Source organism: Passer domesticus, chromosome 4 (assembly GCF_036417665.1).
Source record: "Passer domesticus isolate bPasDom1 chromosome 4, bPasDom1.hap1, whole genome shotgun sequence".
In the NCBI taxonomy this organism is placed as follows: Eukaryota; Metazoa; Chordata; class Aves; order Passeriformes; family Passeridae; genus Passer; species Passer domesticus.
The window spans coordinates 76974326-76998183 of NC_087477.1; positions in this window are offsets into that span (position 1 = coordinate 76974326).

A 23858-nucleotide genomic window follows, 5' to 3' on the forward strand; every position below is an offset into this window, starting at 1 on the left:
CCAGAGCTCTCAAAATAGAGCAAGAATGTCATTGAGTGGGTTTTGTTCCTTTGAACAGGGATTTCTGGCTGCATCTTTCTTCCCAGCCCTCCTGTCTGCACGGGGACTTGAGCAAACCCTCTTGCATGTCACCACACATCTGACAGCCCACCTGAGCACAACAGTGAGCAAAGCACATGTGGGTACATGGCAGCACAGGCAAACACTTTGCAAAGACAGTGTTTGGAAAGTTCCATTCTCCTTTCTCCTATCCTTCCTACTCTTCATCATCTTCCCTTTCACCTTCACTTACATTGCTGGGGAAGCATGTCCCTCTTTTGGGGGTAACTTGGTTTTGCATGGTATCAGCATGCAGCAGAAAGTGAGCTCCTGTGCATTAATTCACTGGCAGTCCAGCTGCTAACACCTTCTCATGCCCTTGAAATTTCTGTGGTTTTCAGCACCTTTGCACTGAGGAACATGAGTCAGGAACACGAGCAATGCTTAATAACACAGGGTGAAGTTCAGCAGGGGGAACACGGATCCAGCTTGCTCAGCTGTTTGAATGCAAATGCCTTGCCAGGCCTGTTCTCTATAGGGATATTCCTTCTGTAGGGCTGCATTGAGGCTGGGGGAAACCATGTTTCCCCAAGGATTGCCCTGGTGCTGCAAAGAGAAGCAGTTTCAGGTGTGAAACTGTGTAAACTGTCCCCTCTGTGACCCACACCCTTTTGTGGAATATGTGTCCAGGTCACAGGATCTCTTTTCAGGGTTTGAACCACACTCTGTGTTGTTAGAGAAGGCGGAATGGTTTCCAGACTTCATTATTTGTATTAGATATACTTTTTGCCCAAATTCTGTGACCTGGTCAATAAGCAATTAGTATTTTATGACAAAGTGCAAGTGGCAGTGTTAATAGCAGTTTGTAGCTACATGCACACATGAGAGCCAAGAATAATTTTTATGACTCCAGTAGAAGTGTGTGTAACAAACAGAAGTCAATTTTTATGGCCATAATGATTGTATGCTCTCAATGCCTGTAGAAAATAGCTTTACGCAAATCAGTTAATTAGCATCCAAATGCACTTGCTCACAGTCTGTTCAGCTGTTCCAGCCAATACTTGGAGAAACATTCAAAAGAAATTTAATACACTAAAAAAAAATAAATTAATAACCAGTCAAAATATAATATGTAAACTTCTAGTCTAAATTCCACTTTAAAACAGTGTTTTACAGTTTCTTAAGTCATTAATTCTAAAATTTATAGCAATAGACTTTCTTAGAACAGACTTTTAAACCTGAAGATAATAAAAATTTATTTGGTTATTGTAATGACACCAAGTACCTGAACTGAAAAATTCAAACCCTTTGGATTTTAGTATTAACATTTATATTACCTCCATCTTGACCTTTCAGAATTGTATTCAAAACAAACGAGCTAACACTCCTTACAGCAATATTATCATATTCTGTCCTTTATTATTTCTCTTGCTAAATATTTTCTTCCCCAAGACTCTCAAGCTGATTTAGCACCCTTCCTACTTAGCCTCCACCTTATGCACAGAAGCACAAGTCTTTTGCATCAATTTAAAGCCAAAGTGATGAATGGAATTTAATGATCTTTTTTGTACAGTTCTGTATAACACTAAACAATGGCCAATGCATTCATTCATGATCAGTTTTTTGCCTTGTTTTTAATTAGCTTCCTATCTGGAGGGGTGGTGTGAAAAATTGCACCCTGAGCCCTACTACATCTTTCTTTTATAAAATGTATGTACAACAAATAAAAAGCACATTTTAACCTACCAGCTACCTATTACGTTAAATGTCATTACTACTAAAGACTGGCAGCTCTGCTAACAAACACCCTCATTATTTTATTCCAGCTCTACTTTGGGCATAGTCAATCAAATCGCACTTGATTTATGTCAGATGCTAACAAAATACAGTATAAACAGAGCCATTGAGTACAATTCAGTGATTCTGTGTTTATTCAGCTCTACGCTATGAAGCTAAAGTGGATACCATTTATAACCAAGACATGCATTCTTCATGGCCATAAGAGTTAGCAGGCCATAGCTAGAGCTCTTTTAAGCCTGAGAGAATATAAAGTGTTCCTATGAACAGACTCAATTTTTTTTTAAGTATACAAATTAATAACTTATATAAAGATAGAAAACATTACCATGACACATATAATTTCTTTTTTTTTTTCTTCTATGTGAGGAAGTTGTTTGATGTATTTAAAATAACCTAATTTGCAATGTAGGCCTCATTATTAATGGTCAGTGATTTTAGTACTTTCCAAAGGTGACTTTCTACAAGGAATGGCTGTTAGGAGTGTGTCTACATTACACTTTCAGTCACACGGGTTATTGCGAGGGCGTTTTATGCTTTGTCTCGACGATTCTGTACATCCGGGCTGTTGACCTGGGGAAGCCCAGTTTGGTTGTGGAAAATTACAGAAAGCCAATTGTGTTCACTGAGTGATGGAAGAGCCACGAGCAATATTTCCTGCATGTCAGCTGGAAACCCTTCCCGGAGAGTTCAGCACACCAATTCCTCTCCTCACTGCTCTCTACTTTCAACAGTTCTTTCTACTCAACAGCTACAAGCTGATATATATATATATTATACAGGAAAGACTGAGGCAGACAACTGCAGCTCTGAACACAACTCCAGCTCTCCTAGAAAGGAGATACTTTAAACTGAGATATTTCAGGGCCATGATGGATGTCTTGAAGTGTATAATTTGCAAATGGCAGATATGCACCTAAGAAAGAATAGAAGAATTCTCGTTAAACATGCTCCCAGTTATGCCTTTGGATACAACCAGAAATGTAGTTTATGGGAGGGGAAAAAAAGGGAACAGGAAAAATCTCTTAGAAAGCATTTCTGGGAAAAGTTCTACTGAGTCATGCACAGAAGGAACCAAATCCAGATCTCTTCTGAGTTTGGTAATGATTTACCAGAAGTAGCATGGAAAGGTCACCTAATGATAGCAAACACTCTCACTGTGTTTCACTGCTATTTCAGAACCTGAGACTACTCAAAAACCACGAGAGCTGGGTGGAGGTGTTTTCCAGGAGTTCCTGGCAGCATGATGACATTGTGACAGGCAAATCTGCGTGGGCTTGCCAGCCATGTATCCTTACTGCAAGGCCCAGAGGACAAATTATTCATGGCACACTTTTTGGAGGAAAATATAGGGACAAAAGTTATTAATTCATTGCCTCCTGCCACTTTAACTCAAATCTTTTCCCTCTGCTCAAGGCCAGAGTTACCAATGCTGCACAGACTGAAACACATCTGGAGTCTTGAAAAGTCTCTATGCATGCCCAACATCATTGTGGAAAATGTCTTTTAAACACGTTGCCTAACTTGACAATCAAAACTGACAAATCTCCCCAATAAACAAGCTGTGATGGCAACATTAAAGTTTCCATTGCACCATCTAAAAATCCCTGAACTTTACAAGAAACAAATTAAGACTCTTGCCAAGTGAAAAAAGCAGCCAAAACATGAACATGATTTGTCAAAGCAGTGCAGTAACAGCGGAAGACATGGAAAATAAGTTCTCTTCCTTTAGTTGCATTGACTTAGCACTATGAAGCACCAGGGATTGGTGTTTCCAGAAGAGATCAGACCTGAAATGTGGTGGCAGAGAAAAAAAAAAAAAATAAGGCGGGGGAAAAGTTAAGTACATAGGTTCTAACCTGTAACCTGTGGCAGCAATCCCTGTGGTATCCAAACACTACAGACTAGCAAGATTTAATTTGAAAATATCAAGCAATAGAGGGAGGGATGGACTTTTCCAGTCCATCTGGAACAAGGACCATGACTTCTTCCATGAGAGAACCACTGGGAACCAGCAGGTGCCAGAGATATGAGCTAGAAATTAAGATTATGGGAAGGAGGATGGATCGTTTATTTTTGTTTCTTTATTTCACCAAGGGTTGACCTGTTAAAATAATGGCATTGAAATGATCCTAGGTCTCTGTCAGACAAATCATGGCTCAACGCATTTTCTCTCAGTTACATCAGAAAGTATGAACTTGCAACCTTGGCCCCAGCTCGTTTAATGGCACACTGACAGGGCAAGAATAATTCACAGGTTGAGTTAATCAAAGGTGAAAAGGGAGAATCAGTAAATGTCGTATCCTTTTGCCACTTTCATCAATCCGACTAACTGAATTTGAGCTAAAGCTTGGCAAATTTTCTGCAAAGGGAAATTAATATGTAACACATCTGAGGCATGGTGCTGGCCAGCAAAATTGGAAAGCCGGCGTTATATCAGAGGGAGATTATTGAGGGAGAGAATGGCCAAAGCTGAGATAATCAGAAAGAAGCTCCTGTATGTGTCTCTCCTCTGATAGCACTGCGACCCTCCCAGCCCTGCACCTGAGTAGAAATCCTTCTACTTTTCAATTTTTCCCCATCAGGAATATATTCTATTGCCCATTTCTGTTGCCCACACATGACTGAATCAATTCAATTACCTTGGAAAAGTTGATACATATTCAGGCCATGAAGACACTCAGGATAGAAAGAGAGGAAAAGAGACAAAGAAATCCGTATTTACCCAATAATAAGTTTCATTTGGAGAAGGTTTGAAAACAATTCTCCCTCGCATTTGTCCCTGTCAGATCACATTATTCACAAATGAAGTTTACAAAATATCAATTCAATTTCAATAAGGGAGCCTGAATCCCAACACACGAGGGTTGAATTTACGAAATCATAACACTTGAGGGGACCCTGGTGGCTCCCAAATATTTTCCAGTCAGAGGTAATCAAAAGCAGACTGCTGAATACTAATACATTCAATTTCACCCCTTTTGTTCGCATCTGTTCCCTTATAATACTATTTTCTACACTTCCAAATCACAGTGATGGCAGTTTGCAGGGAAAAAAAAGGGGGGGGGGGCATCATATAGCTCAAACATTTTTGTGAAAACATACTCAAATATGTCCAATTAATCAATTTACTGATGAGTAAACCCACAAGCTGTAGCATGGAAAAGAAAAAAAATTATGTTCCCCGTAAACCACCCCAGATTGTTTTCTAACCTCATTCTTTGCCCACAGTAGTCCCCAGAATTTGCTGCTGACATTAAAATTTGCAAATGATACAATAAATGTGGTTTCTTTATCAATCTGTCCTCAGATACTGCCCCTGTAAAGAGAAACAGAAGACCAGAAAAGTACCAAGTCCAAGACAGTATCCAATGCTTTCAGCTCCTAGTTTCCTATGATGAGTCAAAACAATCATGTTTTGTTTTTTTTTTTTTAACTGGCACTGGATTGGGCTCTTTGTGATAACAGGACACAGATCTTCCAGAACAAACTACATCATAGTGTCTGATGGATCAAAGTTTCCCCTAGCATTTAGTGCAACAGCTGCCACCATGCTTCCTGAAGATAAGTGATCCAAAACCATTCCATGGATATGAGGAAAATACAATGTTTCATGATCTGCCACTACTACTAAGAAATGCTGATATAAAATTCATTACTGTTCTAATAAAACAAAAACTTCTAGTCAAAATGTAAAGCACAGCACTCTATCCTTCACTAACTCATGCTGTGGAAAATAAGCAGGTTTTCTAATGAGCTTCACAGAAGTTTAGGAGGGAAGTGATTCTAGTTCTTCTAATCTCCCCAGTATTTTTCTGACAAATAAGTGTCATTCAGACATCCTGTTACTAGTCCAGAGCAATGTTAGATTCTTTTGTCTCTATTCCTCTGAAACAGGAATGCATGCAACAAGCAGAAACCCAGTCAAGAGTCCAAAAATGATGCAGGGATTATTTGACGTGTCCAGTGGCCACACCATCCTCCCTGCTGCAAAGAAAGACCACAGACCTTCAGGCATTCCTTCCAATTAGGTCTGCAAGGAAATTTTTCATCCAAAATGACTTGAGCTAAACACTTGACAGTATCATCTGTGCCACCTGAGTGTGGGTCCACCTGCTTGGTGCCAAGACTCCCCAGCAACAAGTCTTTGATGCTTTGGGTGATAGAGAAACAATACAACAACACCAGCACAGAGGTTTAGTGGTGCATTGAGTAAATTCATCAGTGAGGCCACAGTGTGAAGGTCAACTGGCAAGATCTCTCTGGAGAATTGCAAGAGTTATGATTGAGACCAGAGTCCCTCAGGACAAGGACCAGAAGGGACAACTGTGACTGCATGACCTGACTTGCTGCTTCTGTATGCTCACAGGCCAAAGAATTAAAAAGCCAGATGTAAGCAGCTGTTTAACCTCGAGGTGCAGCAGCCATGCTGATGCCATACTGGTTTCCCCTGCATTTATGCCTTCACATCTTGGGCATTGCATACAAATTTCTCCAACCTCAGTTCCCAGTCCCTGGACTTCACCAAGCCCTGACTAGCAAGGCTGAGTCCCTGGTATCAGCAGTGCTGTTTTGGGAAGGATAAACACAAAGTCTATCATGCTTAGAGAAGAGGTCAGTTACAAATAGAATAGTTGGCACTGTCTGCCTGTGCATTTCTCTCTCATGGGATGAATCCACTGAAACCTGTAAAAAAACCTTCCTATGATGTTTGGGACAACATCAGATCTCCTTAAGCCTCCTCTGGCAAAATCTGTCTGTACCCTCAGGCACTCTCCCCTATGATATCCTTCTATTACTGTTTCAGCTTCAGCTGACTTGAACTGAGCCTGCAGGTGTGCAGTGACAATAAAAATAAAGTCTTTTCTGAAGCTGAACAGTACCATGGCTAGCAACAGGTCTGTGATTAAATCTGTCTGAAGATGAAGGTAGATGAAGGTGAGATTCACTGATGCACTCCTCAGCTGAAAAACTAATTCTGCCACATTCATGGGATACAACCTGGCCCTGGTGAAATAAAACCAGCACTTGAGGAGTACTTGTACCTTGAAGTTTGCCTGAAATGGGAGTCTTAACATAATATTTAAGAAAGAAAAAAAAGCCTGAAGGACGCCACCAGCCAAAGTTGCTTTCAGAGGGTACACAATCCTGTGTGAACACTGAAGTAATTCTAAAATGAAGACAAAAGCTACAAGATTTGCCCAGAGCAAGAAGACTAGAAGTGCCTGAAGTTCTGAACTTCCTCCACATCACTCTTTCTTCTGGATAAAATTTTTCTTCTAAAATTTCATCTTGTTGCAGAAAATATAATATACATGAAGTGACACAATGGGCCATATCCATCTATGTCTATTGGGACATGTGAGAACAGACCAACTGTGTGTTGATTGTTCCCTCTCCTGAAAGCATCCAAGGCCAGCCTGGATGGGGCTCTGAGCAACCTGCTCCAGTGAAAGGGGTCCCTGCCCTTGGCAAGGGGTTGGAATGAGGTGACCCTTATGGTCCTTTCCAACACAAACTGCTCTATGATTCTATTATTCTATGAACAGTCTTGAAAAGAAGTTTCATTTGCAACTATGGCACGAGGCTGAAAAATACAGTGCAAATTGCTTGGCATGAAATTTTGCTTTTAAGCTTATTCCATTACAAAAATCTTCACAGACTTCTTTCCCGATTTGCCTTTTTCTGGCTCTACATGGAAAGATAATCAGTATATTAGCCCCATGCTGTTATAAAAATGGTTTTATATTTTGTGAAATTGTGCCAGGACAAAAACAAATAGGTTAGCTTAATTTAACATTTACACGTTATTGTGAACTATCAAACCAATACTTGCAAAAAAATTGTATTAAAATGGTGGTTAATCTAACAATTTACAAAGCATTCCATTTTAAAAACATAGCAATTGTTGTTCCTAGCTCTGTCAAGATCACATGCTGTGCAGACACCTATTAAAGAATCCAAGCTTTTCTTAATATATTAGAAGAATGAAAATGTGTAATTGGAAAAAAAAGTGAAAATTCGCTACAAAACAATTTAGCATGGACACATCCTTCAATGGATTATTGTTGTCAGTCTCACCATATCAACTAACAACAATGTTCAAGTCTATATTTTTTTATAGTATATTAGGAAAAAATAAACATTTAATGGTATTTTGAGGACATTTAAAGCTCATCATTACAGTCTAAAATTGACCTTGGTGTTTCTGCTTTGTACAACAAGTTGCTACACTGATTTTGTCAAATGTTAAAGCCAGTTCCTCTGGGAAGCCAAAAGAAAGAGGTATAAATTGTGGGTCATTTTGCTGTCCTGATTCAGCTCGCGTTCCCCAGCAGATGAGACAGGGTGAGGTTGGGACCATTTTGAAGACATCATCCCCAGGGACTACAGGCTGAAATATCAGCTTCAAAGATGAAGCTCTGGTAGATACAGAGACAAGATAACAGATCTGGTTTTCTGCACTGGATGTTCTTCCATCAAGAGCAATTTACTGGGGAATCAGTAAATTGGGAAGTCTCACCAAGATGTTGCCTTTGCTTTTAACTTTGAATATTTCACAAAACTTTTGCAGCCATTCTCCCCATACTATGCAATTGAGATTTTAATGTTAATAATGTGATGGGATAACAAAGCCAGTCCAAAAAGTTGTGAACCTTGAACCAGTCTTTGAGGAAATTGCAGTCCTGTACCAGAAGCTTGCCTGCAGTGTGGAAGGAATAATTAATCTCAGAAGCCAGAAACAGAGCTGGTCACAAGCTTCCAGCAGCAGCTGGTCTGCAGAACACCTAAGAAAAGGAAGCTGGATTTCTTTATTCCCAAGCACAGCCCGTAAGCTATTCCTCATAATTGGGGATAAACTCTCAAAGATGTTCTATGCTCTTACTTGTATTTAAAGAGATATAAGAAAATTTATTTGACTAATTTATTCTAAATTATGAAAAGCCTGTACATAGCATTGCAGTCTTTCAAATCTCCGTATTGCTTCATACAAGTCCCTCAGTTTTGGCAAAGAAAAGACATCCATAATATCAGCTTTAGTTTTGCTGGTCATTTCACTTTCAAATAGTTCATACAGTGCTGGAATTTTGGAGCTGCTGATACAACAAGAGGGGTTTTAAAATGTAAAAATATCTGTTGCCATTGTAAGATGACCAAGAAAAACTCCTAAAGCCCAAAACATTTTGATATGCTTCAAGGACTAAAGTGCTTATTTTAAAAAATTCTGAACTTGGAAATCCAGATAAAACGTTGATGTCTCATCAAAACTGAAAGACTACAGTTTGAAGTTCAGGGAATGAAGCTGCTTTGTCTGGATTTATCTGGATTTATCTTAAACACTCTCCCTTTTCTTTTTATAATGTTCCAAATTTTTAATGCAGATATATTTTCACCAGCTGCACAGTTGTGCCCTGTTGGGATGGAATCAAAAAGTTAAATTAAGAAAACCTTATGAATAATTTATTCACCTCAATCTCTTGAACCAACACAAGGTTTGGAACCAGCATTAAAACACAAGCAAACAAACCTACCTCACTGATAACCCTCAAAAAGGCACTGCAGGTTCAAGTTCTTTCTAGTAATCATATTTTCCTACTTTTGGCAATGCTAATTTTGTATTGAAAACTATCCTGGTTCTTCAGAGCAGTCCTTCATGAAGTTATGCTCATTCTGACCATTAAAGTGACCAAAAAATCCTACTCTGGATGTTTTCAGCATGAGGAAAGTAAATCACAATCAGGTCCCAATGCAGATAATTCCTTATGTATTGAAGAGCCCAGAGTGGTTGGAGTGTATTTCATTTTGGAACAGCAGCAGATAGGTATCTAGGGGTTTGCATGTTAGAGAGTCTGAAATTCAAGCAGGATTTTGCATAGTTCTGGGATTCATTCCTTTATCAGCTCAAAAACATATAAGATGGAGAGAGACTTAAGGCCATAAGACATGTAAAAAGCCATGCTTATGGAGAATAAGATAATTGACCTTCCATAGCTCTATTGCATTTTACACCACCTTTAATGCTGGAGAGAATCCCATGCACTGCTCTGAGTTCCCATGGAGGGGCTACTATTTTGTATAAAATATAGAAGATGCTGAAGCATATCCAGGCCCTGGATAACACATCTATCCCTAGAGAAACCTCATGCAGCTCCTCCTTCTCCTTCTCCTTCTCCTTCTCCTTCTCCTTCTCCTTCTCCTTCTCCTTCTCCTTCTCCTTCTCCTTCTCCTTCTCCTTCTCCGTCTCCTTCTCCTTCTTCTCCTCCTCCTCCTCCTCTTCTTCTTCTTCTTCTTCTTCTTCTTCTCCTTCTTCAACCACAGGTAAAACATTACAAAAGGATTCAGTGTAAATAAATTTAAACTATGTATTACACAATACAGGGAAAGCCAGGGACTCCCAGTAGATGACCCAGGGCTTAAACAATCATCCTCTGCTACCTTTTCCCTTCTGGGCAAAACTGCCGTATTTGCTCTGAAATCTTTAGTCCCAAGGATAGTAACTGGCATGCTATTCCTTTGATATATTGCTCTTAGAAACAAAGCATGCTGTAAAATGAGATTATCATAATGGGATTTAAAGTTATTACAGCAAAGTTGTAGTAACCTATAGTAAGTTCCTGGCATTTTCATTTACCAGTGAAAAATCATATACCTACAATATGTACATTGTTAAAAAAACACTGTAAAAGACTTTCAAGGCCTGGCACCTATATTTTGCTGCTGGGTTTACAAAATTATTATAAGTAGACTTTTATGGGAGAAGGGAAGAAATAAGAAAACATTCTATTAACAGAACAAGAGTTTCACCAAAGGCATCATGCATTCAAAAATACAATAAATGTCACTAAAAATTAGAAGACCTTATTTTGCTTTATACTATTGTTATTTTAAGTGACACTGGCAATATAAGACAATCTACTCCTCCAGTCCACCTAGAAATAAAATAATTATAAATAAATCCCCAAGTAAACTGCAGCCATTGGAAGAAGGTCTTTGTGTGAAGGAAAACTGCACCCAAAAATAGCAAAGTCAACTGAAAAAAAACCAAACCAAGGAGTAATACTGGAAGAATGATACAGGTTAAAGATGAACCTTTGAGGGGAAAAGGTGTAGGCTAGCAGACCATCTGTAAGCAGAAAGTACTAGGAAAAGAGAGGGAGTTATCAATTGCTGATTCAGCTTCTGGCTCTATTTTTAATTGTGCAGTGAGTGAAAATGGAATCTTTGTGAGAGAAACTTAAAAAAAAATAGAAGAAAAAAAAAGCGAAAACAGGAAAAAGAAACATATCTAATTGATTTAAGGCAAAAAAGCAAACCATGCATGGCCATTCCCAGACAAGAAAATCAAGGTGGGATGTGGTTCCATGGCAAAAGGACACAGGACACTACAACCAATTATAGATTAAAACTAAAATTGCTCTTAGAAAAAATAAATGAGAATTTGTCCACCAAAGCATATCACCTAGCACAGAAGTGGTTTGGGACCAAGCATACAAACAAGGAATCCTAAAGGTCAAGGATCTCAGCCAGGGGATACACTGAGCCCTGAAGGCCAAAATCCAGAAAAAAAGCAAAATCTGGAATGTGACACGCCATGGCAAACCCCATGCACACTTCTTGCATATATTTACCACCAGTGGTGTGAACACAACATAAGGGGTAGCTCAGATCAATTAATCACAATTAATCTGCAGCAGCAGCAGATGAGGCAGGCTATCACCTCAGAAACAAGAGGAACTTTTTGTTATTTTTAATCCAGATGTAATTCCATAAGCCAGCATGTGATAAGAAAGGATGGCATAAGCAGAGAAAGGAAAGCTTTTGACAATTGGAAAAAAAAGTAAAAAGGAAACAAGGCTGTTGGCTGTGTTAAAATCTGCCATTGAGGCTAAGAACTTGCAAATGGAAAATAAAAAAATAAGGGAAAGGCCACATTATGATTCGAGATTTCAGAAGTAATTGTCCCAAAAAATGAGCAATTGAGATCACCTTTGATAGAAAGAAATGCCATCCAAAGAGTCAGAGGGGTTTCTAGGACAGTCCACAAATTATCATTCCAGTTAAGTCCAGCTGAGGATGGATTAGCTAAAAGTTTCTCCAGAACTCACTGAGCAGGTCAGGCACTAACTGGACTGAAGAGCTTGTCCAGAACAAGCTCAGCAAGCTTGGAGAACTGGTATCTGTGCCCAAGTGCAGGATATTCCAGAGAAACTCTTTATAAAAAGATTGTAAATTCTGGGGTGTATCAGCAATGATTTTTAGTGTAACTACCATAATATCTTTATTGTAGAAGAAGATATTGTGACTTATATCTTAAGAAAGTTCCAGAATGACCAGGACATCTTTTTTTTATGTTGTGAGGAGGTTCATAATATATAACAGCATTTAGTTAGGAATAACACTACAGAAACAGATCCCTCCCTGGCAGCATGACCACAATATTAACTCCTCAGAACCTTCATGGACAGCCACCACAAGGACCCTTCCCCTGAAGCAATGGGATAAATAGGCATCCAACCAGACAGCCTTTTGCTTCTGTTCTTATCCTCTACTTTGTGACCTTATGGAAACCTACAAAAGCTCAGGAGAGAGCATTTACACCCAAGAAATTCAATGTAAACATGAGGTATCTGAAAAGGAGTCAAGGAAGTCTCCAGAGCCTCATGCAACACCACATAGACCCACCAAGTACGTGTTTCATGGAAATATTCTTTAGAATTTATGCAAACTCTCCTATGTCCTAGATATTGGTTATTTTGCCTCAAAATTGAAAGCCTTTCTGAAGACATTCAGTGTTACTTTCATAAAGCAGAGTTACTGCTCTGTCACACGTATCCCAACAGAAACCTTAACAGACCTGCCTGTGAATGTTGAGGGTTTTGGTCTAGGTCAGCAGACAAAAAGCTGCATCATAACACAGACTCCACAGATGCCTTGCCAGCAGCCTTGGCAGAGTGCTCAAGATGACAGAGATTAATTCTTCCTCTCATGCAAAGAGATAGAAACTGTATATCAGAGTTGACATGCACAGGCATGATCCAATCCTTATTTGTTTTATTTAAACTATGCCTACTTTCTAGCTAAATGGAATTTAGTGCTCAGAACTATCCACACAGTTTTCACTGCTGTATGCCACCTGAATCCACACCCAGAGAAATCAGCAAGAAGCTTATGAGCCTGTAGACTATCAACATGAAGAAAGCAAAAATCCAGTAGGACTTTTAAGTAAAAAACACAGGGAGGACCAAAAATAACTTAAAAGGTCAGTTCTCTAAACTTTTTAAACCATGTGTTTCAAGAATATTTGAACTGACTTGGACATTTTTTGACAAAATAATCCAGTATTGTTCTCATAACTGAACCTTCCCTCCCAAGCTGTTGAACAGGAGGGTATGAGGCTAAGAGGCCACACCCTTTTAATACATCTCTGATCTTTTGAGGGGGTGGTTGGTATTTTGGAAGTTAGCAATAATAACTGAAACACAGTGAATGTATTAATTTGGCACACAACTCAGCTGAATCTGCTGTTTATTGATTACAACTGCCATATCAGTCCTGCTCCCAAGCAAAGTTCCTGCTCCAAATGAGATGATGCTGAAGCTGCAGACTGAGCCATACAACCTACCAGCTTCCTCATACCCCAATGCCTGTTTCCTTTTTACAGGTTTTTAAGTGGATCGCACCCATTTCACCATGAGCTGAAATATCTACTGAAACCCATGTCCTTCTAAGAGCATTATTTCATATATTTTATGTGTAATATACTTTAGGGCAATTATTGCTTTCCAGCTTCTTTTGTCCTGACAGGAGATCTGCTTTGGATATTTTTTATTGTATTTGCAGGGTGCCCAGATGAAGGAAGGAATGATGAATCTGACTTCATGTTCTCAGAAGGTTAATTCATTATTTTAAGATACTATATTATATTAAAGAATACTATACTATACTACACTACACTAAAGAACACAGAAAGGATACTTACAGAAGGTTAAAAAGATACTAATGAAAACTCGTGACTCTCTCCAGAGTCCCAATGCAGCTTGACACTGATTGGCCAATAAGTCAAAATAATTCACATCGGAAACCCAATGAAACAACCACCTGTTGGATAAACAATCTCCAAACACATTTCAAAGCAGCAAAACACAGGAGAAGCAAATGAGATAATATTGTTTTCCTTTTTCTCTGACGCTTCTCAGCTTCCCAGGAGAAGAATCCTGGGCAAAGGGATTTCTCCAGAAAATATGACTGCCACAATTTTCCTTCTGGGTCAGTGTCCAATTCTACATTTTTCAAAACTTAATCTTATTTGCTAATTCCTTGACATGTTTCTAACTTAACCAGATAAGTATACCTATGTCCTTTTTGTTTTCACAACTCCCCACAATTTTGGTTACTTCCATTTCTGGGTCATTTAAGGTAATATTCATATTGAAGAAAAATTTAATGTTCAAAAAGGTGTCTTCATGTGTCTTGCAGTGCTATTCAAGTCACTAGGATGTTAAAAGCTCCTTTGTTCTCCTAAAAGCTCAACTGTCATGAATGCAAAATATCTTACCTACTTTGGTGGGACTACAGACATGTAAAGTTAAAGAAGAGGACATGTTTTTTTGCCTGATATCCAGCCATAAAACATTTTTTTTTGAGATTTGATGTTACCAAATGCCAGCTTCCACATTTATTATTTTTATTTTTGTCTGGTTTTACATTATACGTGCTTTGTATTTGGTTTTCCACATTCACCTGGTTTACACAGAGTTTGCAAAGTTATTTTAAATTTGACAATCAATTTTTAGTAGTCCTAACACATAAGAAATCATTATACTCCAAACAAGATCTAGAATTTTCCATCTTGAGCCCCTACACAACAGCTCCATAGATCTGTACTACACTAAGCTGTACTAAGTTGTAATTGTTCAGTAATTCTTTGCTTCTCTTTGAACACAGTCCTTTCCACCTTCTCTTTCTGCAATTTCTTTTTTTTTTCTTGTTTTTTTTTTTTTATTTTTAGAAAGAGTTCATTATCTCAGCTATTTTCAGATGGAATAATCCAACACACTTCTCATTTGCATGTAAAGTGCAGTCAATGTGAATTGATCAAAACCAAATTAACAGCAATTGGTTCCAATATTTTCCCTGTTTACACATTAGCTTGCTACCTTTAACATATAGATGTATTGAATTCAGCTTAGCAACCTGAGCATGAATGCTGTGGCCTTTAAAGAGAAACTTATCTGTAATTAAAATCATGCACAAGTTTTAGTGGGAATCTGTTTACTAGCTAGAAAGAAAGCTGATTCTAAAATGGAATAGAATTTAGCTTAGTAGTTCATGTGTTTGATTCTGAATTAAATCCCGTAAAATTATGAGGAGCTAGCTTTATTAATCTTCAGATTATATGAAGGTTATGTCTAGCTCTGGGTGGTTAAAATACAAAAAATATTTCACAAGGTACCTCTCCTTCCCACTACACCATGGATTTCTTTTTTAGGATATCACTGCAAACTGATAATAAGGTAACACAGTTATAATCATTATAGGCATTTTTTGCAGAAGCCATATAATAAATATGCATTGAAAGTACAAGCATGCAGTATAAATCATGTGGCACAGTGTTCAGATGACAAGTAATAAGGGCTTTAGAATAAAAACTGAAGCACATATACAGTGGTTGCTATAAGGAAATGATTTATCCTATAGTGTATATTGAATTGCTTATTATAATTTAGAATGGTAATTGCTATGGCTTCACTATACTGTTTAATTGCTACAGTACACTGATATATACCAGGGAAGACACTGCAGTAACTGCTGCCCTTATATAACAGCATTTGCATAATCTGCACTGTAGTTTATTCTTATAGTAGATAATGCAGTATATGCAGGATTCAAATTGTTTCACACCATATTGATTGCAATTAAGGGCACAAATATGAATACAAAGATAAGGCTTTTCTCAAGGCATTTATCACAGGACAGAAGCAACTTTCAAGTTGAAGTCATTGCCATGTTAGTCTTTCCTAGAAAATAATTATAGAAATGCAGCTACTGGGATTTGTGTAAAAGAAGTGTGAGATGCAGTTCTGGATTTTTGAAAAAATTTCCATTTTCCTGGATGGATCCTTCCAGAAGCAGAAAGATATTACTACATGAAGAAATCATCACTGGAAATTCTCTGATGCCAAAGATCAGCCCAACAATTCTATCAGCAGTGTCCCCACTCTGGGGTGCTGAGCCCACGGGGAGTGGAACTCACCTCCAAGAAAGCTAAAATTGCAGTGAGCTGTCTGGATCCCAACCATCCTTCTCATTTACTTCTGCAATCACATGTGCCTGGGGGCCAGTATAAAAACTGCAAGTAAATTATGCCACAAGGAGAAGTATTACTGGGTGTTCAAGATGGCACAAGGAGAAGCTTCACCATGTATTTGAGATGCCAATTTCTTTATTCCTTGATCTTTTGCCTTAAAAATGCACTGCAAATCTTAGGAAATACTTATGGCTGTTCTGACTCATGAGTGTTTTAGATAATGTAAAAAAAAGTCACAACACAAACACCAGCTATGCTAAAATGCTTGAACAGATGGCATTTTTGATGGATTTGTTTGTATTTTTGTGAAAGCAAGCAGTGTGATTTACTTTGATTTGGGAGATTTGTTGTTTGTTATAGCCACAGATTCTGACTGACACAGTTAATTTGTGAAACTAATAGCAAGTTAGCTGATATTTTGGCTTCAAATTTGGCAATTCATTACTCTTCCCTTTTTAAAAAAGTCAGTAAACCCAGTCTAGAAGCACAAGAAAATCACATCACAAGGCTCAGAAAACCCCAGTAATGAATTGCCAAAGAAGGGATTAAGACCAGACAAAAAGGCTTGGCAAATAATTGCAAACAACTGCAAACAATTCACTGAAAAAAAAGGTGAGAGTTCCTAGTGCAGGATTTAAATAATTAGCTCAGCTCTAGCTCTACTGCAAAAACAAGGGGCTGCAAAAAGTTGTTAAGAAAATTCACTTTAAGAGCAAGTCCTGCTTCACTTCATGGACTTGTGTAGTTTCAGAAGGCAGCTGCTGGCAGGGGACATTGATGTACAATAAATGTAGCATGCAATCACTCTGATTGTTTGTGATCATGACATTTTACAAACGTTGCTTCTCTGTCATTTTCTAAAGTATTGTTTTAGAGGGTTGTGACAGAGGAAAAAGAATTAAAAAAAAAAAAAAAAAAAGAAAGAAAACAAGGAGAAATGTCACCCCGTCTCCCTAGACAAGCCAGATTGAAAAATTGAAGAGAAACCAACTTGGATGAGATAGATTCATAGCACTGACACCACACCAGCAAAATCAGAATTAGATTTTGAGATTATTGAAGTAATAAAGCCCCAGTTTCTTTTCCCAGGAATTTAGAGTGTGGTATCTATATACTGTAATGAGCATGGCAGTACTGGCTTGTGCTCAGAGCAAGAACTTGCTGGATGGTTTTACTTGGCTCTGTTACTGACATACTGTGGGACCTTGAGGTTTAGACCCCACCTGTGAGATGGGGTTAATAACCTTAACCTATTTTGCAGCTGATCAGATGAAATCTCTGAGTGCTCTCTTTAGGTGCCTGCAGCCAATAATTAATGCATCTTACACTTCATTGTTTTTCTTATTTTTTCATGGGAATTATATATGCATTAAACTTTAAAAAAAAAATCTTCCCCACCCTGACCACAACCCACACTCAGCCCTTGCTTCTGTAGATGGGAGAGCAGAAGTGGACCCAATTGAGTCACCCTTTCAGCCACAAAAGCAAGGTCAGGCCATGGATTCAGCCCATCTGCTTCCACACAGGTGCTCAGGCAGTATCTGAACATTTGCTATTTTCCCCATATACATAACAACATATTTTAGACTTTCCATCCAGCTAAAACTCTCATCCAAACATTATTGTCTCTTCACTGGACTATTCCATGTTCTTTTTCCCTTCATATTGGTCACCATCCATTAGGAAGCTCTGATGAGTGAACAAAATTAATTTATTCCTAATGGCTTTATTGTTTAATTAGTGTTTACTACTGCAGATAATATTAGATATGTACGTGATTTTATATTTTTAAAATTGTTATCAAGAACAGCATTATTGACTTATTAATTCAGTTGAACAGTCACAGAAAAGTCTGTTTTTCACTCCATTGTGTCTTCAGCTCAGAGGGATAATGTGAATTGTGTGAATTGGATGGTTCCACCAGAAAGAAATGGCCTGACCATGCATCTGAACATACAGATGTGCCTTTTCTACCTGGATATTTCAAGGCTGATTTCTACATGTTGAACTTAAATTGTCAGGATGAGTAATTACAGCCTTGGTGAGGCCACATCTGGAATGTTGGATGAGTTCTGGTCTCCTGAGGACAAAAGAGACACAGAGCTCCTGGAGTGGGTCCAGCAGAGGGTGAAAAAGATGATGAAGGGACTGGAGCATCTCTGTCAAGCATGTCCAGTGCCCTACTGCAATAAAATCCTTTGGTTTTTCTCAGCTGGCATTCTAAGCCATTATCAGCTTCTCCTCCAAAAACATCATGTTTTTCCCTCACTCTTGATACTGTGAAGGTGAGAGACTGAAGCAAAAAGATGAAGATTCTCCATCAAATCTTCATTCAAAAGGAATTCTGCTGTCACACCTTTAAACCAGACCACTACAGAAACACGCAGCAAGAGTGAACTATTCCCTTGTCAACTGAAATTTTCTGGTTTTTTCCACTTTTCCTTATTTTGTATCCAGAACTAGCAAGGCTGAGCTAGATTTTCTCCTTAACCACTTCATTTTATTTGTAACTTTTAAACTTGATCTCCTTGTTTGTATTTGTGATACTCACATGACATTTAATGCTCTAAACACCATCCCAGTCAGAATATTTACCATCCAAAAAACCCCAAAAATTTAAAAAATTGAGTCTCTAATTTGTATTGCTCTGAAAAAAAGGAAAGATCAATCCTATAAGAACAGCACAGGGCAAATTTCATTAGGGTCACACCACAAAGCAAACAGAACAACTTGGGCTCAGAATATATGGATATAAGATGATCAATCATACTTTTTATCTAGAAATTATAAGGATTCTAATTAGTGAAATGACAAAGTTCAGGAATACTCCTCTGGTAGGTGTGTTTTATTAGGGAGTTTTGGTAACAGGAAATATGAAATAATGAAATTATGTGAAATAATTCCTCTGAGGATCTGAAGGAAGTCCCTTTTTCTATACCCAAAGCCCCAGTGTAGATGCACTTACACTGATAAAAACTTTATATCCTCTGGGATGTACCTTGAGCTGTGCTGGTAAAAGACACATAAATAGAGCAGAAATCTTCTTGTAGTGTAGACTGTACAGAAGACAGAGTGACAGAGACCCTGTCTGAGAAAAGCTGGGTGATGTGGCTCTGGCTGGAGTAATGGAGGGTCAGATGCACAGACTGACTCTCAGAGTCTCATTCCTGAGGTTATAACTCAGAACAAGAGACGTTTTTAAACCTTTGAAAACTGCCAGTTCCTACTGGTAGGAGATTCTTCTTGTGCAACCAAAACAAAGAATATATCACAGCTAGATGAAAAAAACAAAACAAACTAAGTCTTCTCAGCTGAACATTCAATACATATTTTATTGACAGGTTTTGTTATTACCATCTGCCATTGTATTGTGTAAATGAGTTAATATGGTTTTAAATTCACGGAGAGTTGTTTGTTTGATTAGAAGGAGCTGAATTTTGTCTAAACTATTTCTAGAGCTTGTTTGTCGGAAATCTATTTTATTGGACTTTGAATACCATTATTTAAATAATATATTCAGGTAGTAACAGACAATAGCTCATACTGACCTTGAATTCACTACACAGGTATAAATACAATGTCAAACCTTATTCTTTTTCATGTTACCCAAATCACTTCATACTGTGCAAGTGACTTGTTAGAGACTAACCATAGCAAGCACTGAATAAGTATCCAAAAATGTAGTTGAAAACTAGAGATAGTGGATGACCTAATAGCTTGTGCTTTGCCTGAATGAAGGTGCTTGCAAACAGTTCATTAAACAGAAAACATTTGAAATTTAGACTTTGCCAGATCACATCAAACACAAGGCATCAAAGTAATGTTGAGGATCTGGGTCTGAACAATTTTCCCAAGGTCATCCCCAATGTTTGTGGCATGTGGCAATGTTTAAAGCCATGCTGTCCACATTGCAGACAAATACCATAACAACCAAGGCAACCTCTGTAAAAGCAATGTACAACAGGAATCTCTATTTCCAGATAATACAGGGTGTCACCCTCTGCTACGTGAGGATATTTACACCTGGGGAAGAAAGAAATCAACAGTTCTTCTGGTTTAACCTTTCTTTTGATCTTGAAGCTTCAATCCAACATTCTCAGTCTACAAAACAAAACCAGTAAATTGACATGTCATAGAGCTTACAAAATGAGGAGTGTTATCAAAGACAGGCTTTGTAACTAGGCTTTGCTCGGTACATGAGCACAATTCATATTGTTCCCACCTATTACCAGGGCTTGAACACGTAAAATATGAACCATTCCACAATCTGCATGCTCATTTATATTACCTACATGCAAAACTTAGGAAATAAAAAATGTTCTGTTTCCCCTTCAAGAGTAGCACTCTGTGTAACACAAGGCAGCTAAGTTATTTTGGTGAGGTTTTGACATGAATTTTGCAAAAGAAAAGTGGACATTTACCCTTTGAGTTTAAAAGTGAAACTGAAACTTCCAGTAAGAGAAGTCACTACATTTTCTGAAATTTATGACATTTCTTGTCCCAGACTTGATATGAGTTTAAGTTGGTGTGGGATACCCTCAGCGTAATGTATAAACATTTTGCAGGGCTTCAAGATAAAGTATAAAATAGGGGAATCAGCTGAGTTTTATTCCAATTTTCCTAAACTGAAAGTTCAAAGAAAAAATTGAGCCTAATCTCAGGAAAAAGCAGATTTTCTGGCATTAAGTTCTTGCAGAGCAAAACAATTAGGACTTAGAATTAAAATGGTATTGGAAGGAGCTCCATTGAACTACTTACAGCATCTTCTGTGAGACTCCAGCTGAAATATAACCAACTTCCTTTTTACTAAATTACATTTGTCCTTCTCAAACTCTTATTTCTTTAACATTTCCCCAATTTCTTTTTATTCTCAACCTGCTTGCCTGTGCTATTGCTTTCCCCATCTTCTGCTGCTCTTACAGGATTTTCTTTACTACTCCTCCTCACTACATCACCCTTTCTTTTTAAGTGTCCCCTCATCATCTCAGACACATTTCCCTTTACTTGTGGTAACTCTGCCCAGTTTAGTGTTTCCTCCTTCTTTTTAATCTTTCCTTATTTCTGTTTCTCAGCTCCTTTGCTTCCCTTTCCTTGAACCAGTTTTGCCCCTGACATCTCTGGCTGCTCTTCTCTGCCCCTTCTTACTCTGGGAAACTTTCCTAACATCCAATTCTAATGTCTGGCTACAGTGTTATCCTATTTCCTTTTCTTTTAGCCTTCGCAGACACAGCTGTGGAAGAGCTCTATCTGTGCAGAAGCCTAGAAAATATGAGACCCATATTGGGAGCAGAACTCCAGCCTTCTCTGCTTCAGGCTGAAAATCCTAATTAATTCACTCTTTCCTTATGGACCATGTATTCTCACATCATTCTTGTTCTCTGAAATTTCAGTCCATTTCTCGAAATAAAATACTGCACTCTGAATTACATTCTACCTCCAAGACTTTTTCAGTACCAGGCAGAGAAAAATGTATGATTTACCTCTAATCAAGTACCTTTTTCTTTCAATTCAAGATCTTTCTTTGTCTGTTTTTTCTCCAAGTCTTTCTGTCTTTTAAATCACTTTAAGCCCAGTTGTGCCAGAGATCAGAATTTCTGGTCTCTTGAGGTAATTGTAGTTGTAAGCTATACATTTTCTCTTGAAACACAATGCTAGTTCCAGTCTCAAAATAAGAGCACCCTGAATATAATCAATTGTTTACTGTTCCAACCCAAAAATCTGATGTCTTTTTGATATTCTGAAAAATGTTGATTTAGCAATTTAAAGCAAAATTAACTAGTAATGTTGGTGGGTATAACACCATGTGGAAAAAAATAACACTGACTCTGTTATTTTATGAAAATATTTCTTAAACTTTTCACTCTGTTTATGAAAGTGAGAAACAGGATCAGTCTAATCTGATTTAAAGACATATGGATTTAAGTAACATTTTCACAAAATTAAAAAAATTTTAAAAAAAACCCGAGCTTTTGACATTACCTTTAAAATCTGTGCTAAAACTACTTTTGATTAGAGGGTTTTTACATAGCATGCAATACCCATATACTTCCAGAGTTAGGGAAGATGCTAGGAAATAGATTTCTCACTTTTACTGAAAATAAAAATGCCATGAACCGTTATTTGCAGTTAATCCTCAAAAAAACAAAAACCAGCACTAAATTAAATTTTACTCTTTAAATGATATTGACAATGTTGTAGAATGAGATCAATTTTTAACATTGGCACCAAGAGGGATCCCACTTGTTTCCCTGATTTATTGACATCCACTTTACATATTCTCTCTTATAACAGTGAAAACAGCAATTTAATTTGATCTCTAAATTCCTCAGCTTCAGTAGACTCTTTGTAGTATATAGATATTAATTTACTCTGAATTGTGGTCTGACCACCACTTGATGCAATGAGGAGTGAGAATGTGCTGGGAAGCCTCTCTGAACCATTTCAAGCAGCCTTTCAAGAAGCTATCCAGCAAGGAAGATTAAACATTAGCTGATTACCGACAAGTAATTAACAATGTCAACGAAACACAGAAACTGAATTAATAATAATTATATCATCAACACGCTGATCATCTTGTAGAGAATCCCAGGGAAGAGGAGAGGTTAATTACTCATTGCTAGCAGAACAGCAGGAAGTCGACCAAAACCATGCCGCTGCATGGTGTTAACTGCCAGGCAGATAATTAATTAACATCATAATTGTAAAGCAGGCAGCATGGAAATATTGAAATATTACTTCATTTCCATTCTATTACCTATCCAGCACATTCTGTAACTTAGAGGCTTGAACTGCAAAGCTTGGTTGTGTCCAGAGTCCCAGGTGATGTGGTTTTGACTTTATTTTCCATCTGAGATCTATAATGCATAAGAGACTGAGAGCCTTGTGAGAAGACAAAGAGCCAGGGAATCAGTTCAGACACAGATTTCTCCTCTCTTGCCACAAGATGTTCAAGCATGATTCAGGAAGAGGTAGGCTTGTGGGTGTGTGCATGGATAAGAGTTAGACTGCCAACAATTTCTCCCAAAATAAATTAAGAAAATATTGGAAAATACATTAAATCACATGGAATCATAGAGTAGAAGCACAGAATCACTACTGTTGGGAGCAACCTCAAAGACCATTGAGTCCAACCATCAACTCAGCACTTCCAAGTCCACCACCAAACCACATCCCCAGGTTCCATATTTCACATCTTTTAAGTACCTCCAGGGTTGATGATTCCTCAGCTTTCCTGAGCAGCCTTTGCCTTACAACTCTTTCAGTGCACGACTTTTTCATAATATCCAATCTAAGTCTCCCCTGGTGCACCCTGAGGTCATTTCCTCTCATCCTGTCACTTGTTACCTGTGAGAAGAACCTGCCTCCCACCTGGCTACAACCCCATTTCAGGGAGTTATAGAGAGCAAGAAGCTCTCTAAGCCTTTTTTCTCCATACTAAACACCCCAGGTCCCTCTGCTGCTGCTCACAAGGCTTGCCCTCCAGACCTATCCAAATGAGGGTACATGATCATGATGATGATCTAAGCCCAAGCAGATCTTCAGGAAGAAGTTGTGTGGATGTTACTTGTAGTACTTGCACTCCCCTGTTGAATGTCATGGCCTTCTGTCCTTCTGAAGGCCATTCTGCAGATCCCTTTGTTTGATGCCTTCTATGAAAGATGCTCTTCCTCCATCACAAGTTGTGTGGCTTGAAGCAGGAATAAGTCCCTATACT